The sequence below is a fragment of the Pteropus vampyrus genome, unplaced genomic scaffold (genome assembly GCF_000151845.1).
Source record: "Pteropus vampyrus isolate Shadow unplaced genomic scaffold, Pvam_2.0 Scaffold130, whole genome shotgun sequence".
NCBI classification, from domain to species: Eukaryota; Metazoa; Chordata; class Mammalia; order Chiroptera; family Pteropodidae; genus Pteropus; species Pteropus vampyrus.
The window spans coordinates 523096-529493 of record NW_011888911.1 but is presented as its reverse complement, the minus strand read 5'-3'; positions in this window follow the sequence as shown (position 1 = coordinate 529493).

Sequence of the window (6398 nt, the reverse complement as noted above, 5' to 3'; positions counted from 1 at the left end):
AGGACTTAGTATGCCTAGCAAACCAGTATTCGTTAACTGGTAGCTACTACTGCTGTTATTATTGTTGTTGTGCTTGCTGTTGTTGTTGTTACTATTACTTATCAAGTTGACGCTCAAGACTAGGCAGAGAGCATAAATGGGTTCAAATGGCAAACAAAGAACTGTTATTAATAATGAGATACTTGCCTATATTTAAGCTTTGGTAAGATTACCTACTTAGGTCATCTGCAGAAACTGTCCTTGGACTAGGCAGGAAACACTGAGATAATAACTATTATCTTATAAATAGATCATAAAGACCTAGATAGATACATTCCTGGTAGCTTTAGAAAGTATGGAGCAAATGTCTCATTGTTATTGTGGGTTTTTGTTTCTGTTTTGTTTTCTGCCTCCCAATATCCAGGTTATGTTTAAACAGTTGAAAAAAAGAAAACACTTGCTATTTTGCAGGTTTTGATTTTCAAGAATGTTTACCACTTCAGTTCAGCCAGAGACAAAAATCCTTTTCAATTTCCCCAGTCTCCAATTATTCATGAAAAATATCACTGAGAAACAAAGGCTTTTCTTTAGGACAGAAAATAAACGGGTGTTTTTCAACTTCAGCAATATCAAACGTTTTTTCACATCGAATGGTGATAACTTCAAAAGAAAAGGCTGTGATTCTATCATTTTGCTAGGGAAATCCTTCTTTTCCTGGTGTGCTCTTGTGTTAATAATTTAAAAGTCAGCAATTTCCAAACCAAATTATTCTTTGCTTACAAGAACTGCCACCAGGTATCTCTGTGTTGAGATGCTGCCCCAAATCCCGAAGGTTAAAACATGACGCAAATTAATTAATATACACATTTTAATGGGAGTCAAAAAACAAATTTAAAGAACAATGCAGTGGATCCTCTTTTTAACATTAGTGTTTTGGTTTATTGTTCATGGAGAAACAAGGAATTGTAATTTTTAGAAAGATGTATTTTCGTTAAAAATCATTGAAAAAAAGAGAATAATTTGGTCACACTTATTCATCTCTTATTGAGTGTCCCAACAAAAATATGCACATGTCAAGAGACACAATAATGTATATATTATACCAATATCAACCATGTTTTAGTGTTGAGGGTAAGCATAGTAAATATTCATGTTCTTAAGATTTTCACATTGGCATTAGTTAATGCCTGTCCACTCAACTGGTTAGATGCATATTAATAAGTGGCAGAAGACTTAGTTAAGACTGGCTTAAGAGCACTGGCTGTGCACAAACTCAGCATTATGATTAGTTCTCTGGGGATTGCAGGTATAAGACATGGGTCACTTCCCTATACAGAGGGATTAGGTAAAATTGGGGAGACAAGAGATAGACATACATTCAACTGACTAAAGGTTAAATAGCAGAATAAACGGATGCAAGACAGAAAGAAGCCATGAGGTAGAATACACTCAAATTCAAATCAGCCACTTGGATATCACTATGGGTCAGACAAGAGAGAGAGTACTGTAGGCCGAGGTCTCTTTGAGACCACTTCCAGAAGGAAGTAGCAGCTGAATCAACAGTGTCTTACTACATTTTCATTCACTTTATTTAAGTTAGAGAAAGAGTTAGATCAGGTCCAGAAAAACTTTTGTCTTTTATCATAAAGTAATATTTATGAAAAAACTACAATTTATATTTAATGTTAATCAAAAAAGAACTATCCTTACCTAAATAAAATGCTTGGAAGAAATGGATATCTTTTAAAATAGTAACACTGATTCACAAATACTGAAAAATAATTTATGGAACCTCAAAGCATTAAACCTAGAAAGAACTTAAGAGCATAAGTAATTCAACACTTTCCTTTTACAGACAAAAGCTGGGGCTCAGAAATTTGAAGTGACTTACTCAATGACTAAAGGACACATAATTCATTAGTGACACAGTAGAGCTAGAACCCAGGTATTCTGTGGCTGAATTGAGTCCACTTTTTGTTATAGGATGTTATCTCTCTCCCTTTGGTTTTGCAAAGCGAAATTTAAAAATAAAAGTGTATAGTGCTTAAAGCTTAAAAGTATCAGTTTGTCTGGGTTGGAGCCAATAGCTCAGAGAAGTTAAATTTTTTCAATCAAGAGTAACAGTTAAGTCATCAAGAACACATTTTTTCAGGTTTTTTTAGGGCTTTGTCCTTCTTGTTTTTTCAGTTCTTAACCAGGATAATAAGTGAAGCTCAAATAGAAAATAACTAATTTTTCAGTTCCTAAGAGAAAGATGTATTAATTTTGAAATTAGAAAACTTTGGTTGGGACCTATTTTGAATCCTTACTGGCAGAGCCCCCAAAATCTTTATTCATTTGTGAATTATAGTACTCAGTCAAAGAACAAATGTGTTAGTCAATGTAAAAGTTCTTTCTACACACAGGAGGTCAATACAGTGGTAAGTTAATATTTTTATGTTTGACAAGGCAGGGAAAACCAGACATATTTTATGGAAAATTGGAAAGGGAAATTTGTTTGTTTTGTTTGCTTGTTTTTGCATGTATAAGAGAGAAATACTTATGTGGCAAATGTTATTTTTTTATTTTAAAACTAAAAGATGAAGAATGTGTATTCTTAAATCAGAGAGATATTTATATATAACTTGAGGGGAAAAAATAGCTATGTTTAAAGAAGTGTGTTTGACATCCAAGAGAACATACCTTCAATAAGAGCAGAGCCATTTCTGCTTAAGCTCCATTATATCTCCTATTACCAAAATAGTATCTCTCATATGCAGTAGGTGCTTAATAATGCATGCTGAATGAATGACTAAATAAACAATTGAGGATAGTCTCCCAATTTAGTACCTTTTGATACGAAAATATTTCTGTTGTTTTCCAAGAAAAATGTTAAATCATCCTCTTATATACTCTAAATAAACTTTGAAGAAACTTTCCTCAGACCTTCATATATGTATGGTCATTCACTTCCTATTTAACTTCTTTCTAAAAGAATCCCTTATATGTCCCATTCCCACTGGTCAGCAAATGTTTTCCATAAAGGGACAAAGAGTAAATATTTTAGGATTTGTGAGCCATATGGTCTCTGTTAACAATGTGAAAGCAGCTACACTTATGAATGGGCATGGCTGGTTTCCAGTAAATGAACACTGAAATCTGATTTCACCTAATATGCCATGAAATATTATTTTTTCTCATTTTTTCAAATGTTTAAAAATGTAACAGCCATTTTTAAGCTGGTTTCCAGTAAATGAACACTGAAATCTGATTTCACCTAATATGCCATGAAATATTATTTTTTTTCTCATTTTTTCAAATGTTTAAAAATGTAACAGCCGTTTTTAAAACAGATGACCAGTTGGGTTTGGCCCAGAGTAGAGTTTTCAAACCGTTGGCCTATCCTGGTGACAGGAGGGTTTTTCTTTCTCCAGAGTAGTACCCAGATAATCTGATACTCTTAGGAGTCACCAAAAGAGCCAATCCAAGGACATAATTAGTAAAATTTCTAAATGATGCTACTCTCTGTGGAAGGGATGTGGTCCACTTTGCCCAGACAAATTAATCTATTCCCCTTGTTATGGTGGTAAAGAGGTATTTGTCTTTTTGTGTTCTAAAGTTCCACCCTTCTCTCCTTCCTCCTTTCATTCCTGTCAACCTTGAGTTCACAAAGACTTGTCCAGGCAATGGAGACACTCTCTCTAATTCTCTTGAGAATTTTCAGAGATGGAGAAAAGACACATTTAATAGAACTATCTGTTATCATAGGTTAATAAGACACAACGCCAGCCCCTTCCAGCTTCAGAGCTGAGAGTGACAATCTGATTCCTTGAGCAGTACTCAGAGGCATGTTATCATAGAGCAACTAGAGGCTATATAATGAGACTTAGCAGCTAATCTGGTTAATGCTAAAAAATTATTCCTGACTAAATGAAAAAGGAGTAAGAATGGAGGTTAGTGGCATATGTGTGTGCATGTGCACAAGTGTGCATGTGATTTAAAAGTGGAACAAGTTCTTCACTGGCTTCTGCTGTGGGTACAGTGCCTTTTTGGAGTGATTCAGTTGTGTCCCATCTGAAGTAGAAACAGTAAATGACTCCAGGCAACTTCATGAACTTGGAGGTCCCTCCAGCTCTGTAAATGACTCCAGGCACTAAATGAACTTGGAGGTCCCTCCAGCTCTGACGTTTTATGATTCTGGTATTCTGCTGATGTATTATTTAAAAAATATACAAAAAGTGTTTCCACTTATTCTTTTCTTTGTATAGTTTTATTAAGTATTTCCAAAGGATAGTGAATACCAAGAGTTAAAGAGGGGGTATTACTAAAATTGCAGGGGCAATGGTCAGAGAGTATGTTTTCAATTCTGAAGAATAAACTTTCACTTAAATTATAGAAAACAATGAAAATCTTTGTATGCTGACAGCAAAAACATATATTTGTTATATTTAGGATTACTTTGTCACATGAATCTTATAAATCTTGGGCTTCTAAAACTCAGTATTTGGACAAGATGTCTGCTAAGTTCATTTTACCTTTTCTTTATCACCAAGCTACCTCTCTCCCAAACACCCCTCCCGCACTCTGACCCAATATTTCTGATTCTCAGCAATGAGCACAACCACATCTAATGAACACATGCCTATGGGAAAACACATCTCTTTATCATGTTCATACCAAACACCTACAGACATTCACAGACACGCATATTTTTCTAATGCATTCACATCTGCTCCACACTCTAGAAATAAATGATTTGTTTTTGTTAAACATGCTGACCTGAATATTTGAGCTGTTAATTTTTAAGAGATACAGTAACTAATGTAGCCATGTACCCTCCCCTCACCCAGCAAAAACATTGCCCAGATGTTCATCAGACACAGCTGATGACTGTTTTTAGATATGGCATTTACTGATTCCACAGCATGTTCTCTTCTTGAGCAAGGGTGGTGAACTCAAATCCAATCATTACTGGGCCTTGTTATTATGGCGGCATGCCTTCAAGGATAATAGAGGCCCCTCTATGATAATCAGGGCTTGTAAAGAGGAATCAATTTTCTAATTTGTCTTGCTGAAAATAGATGCAAGACTTCCAAAAAGAATAGTCTGAGACAGGAATCCTGTTTTCTGGTTTTGTTTTCCCTCTAAAATTCACAATGGCAGATTCTGAGAACAGCAAAATAAAAAAAAAAAAAATCATAACATAACACACAGAAATTGAAATAATGGGAATATGGAGTTGGACAGTTTGGGGTTCTACTTCTGGTAAAGCTACTTATCGGTTATATGATGTTAGACAATTCAGTTTAGCTCTCTGTTCCTTGATTTCCTCATCATCAAATTAGGGGTGACTGCAGGACTTATTTATTTATTATCCATTCAGTTGCAAGAAATAGAAAATTTGACTTAGCTGGCTTAAACAATAAAAATGTTTATTGGATTTGCTTGTGTATCTTAAAGAACAGAAATAGAATAGTTGTCAGGGTTTGTTTGGTTCAGTGGCTCAATAATACCATCAAGAACCCAATTCCATTTCTTCTCTCTACTGTCTCCCGCTGTGGCACTTTAATCCACATTTGGTTTTCTTCATAGTGACAAAATAACTATAGCAGTTTCAGGGTTCATGCACCCATACTTTATTATCCAGAGAAAGTTCAGAATCGCTATTCAGCATTCTAAACAAGATCACATGACAACCTTAATCAAAGGACTAAGGCCATGGAAATGGAATGTGATTATTGACTTAGGTTAACACAAGCCCACCCCCTTGACTTGAAATTACATTCAGAATTTGTAATAGTCAAGATAGGCAGAGCTCTGCTACAGTAATAAGATATGGTGACATTTTAGGGGCTTAACATAGTGGTAGCTAATTTCTGATTCAAGTCATAGTCTCACGGGGGTCAAGCAACTCCTCATTAAGCTGTAACTCAGAAACCTAGACTACTTCCATATTGTGTCTCCTCTATCTTATCTCAAGCTTCCCTCTGAATCATCTGTCCAGCATATGAAGAGAAGAGAACAAAGGTAGGGAAGGATAGGGTAGGAATCAGACACTTAAACTACCATTGTTTCCATTCACTTTCCATTTACCAGAACAAATCAAATGGCAAATCCAAATATAAGGAAAAGAGTCTGGAAAATATAAAGGAGTACAAGGATATTGATGAGAATTGAATGTTTTCAATCTGGTCTTTGAAAATTTATTTCCTTTCTTCTACCTAATTATAGAACACTCCCCCTCCACAAGAGACATGCCCAAAATATCATCTGTTTTCCACATCCATCACAAAATCCAAGTGATGCACGAGCTTCTCCACCAGATCTGGATATGTCGCCTCCTAGACTATCAACCTGTAAACTGAAAGTGTCTATTTTCCATATACATTTAATACACAATGAATCTGGATAGAATAATCATACTGGATATTCTCATTTAG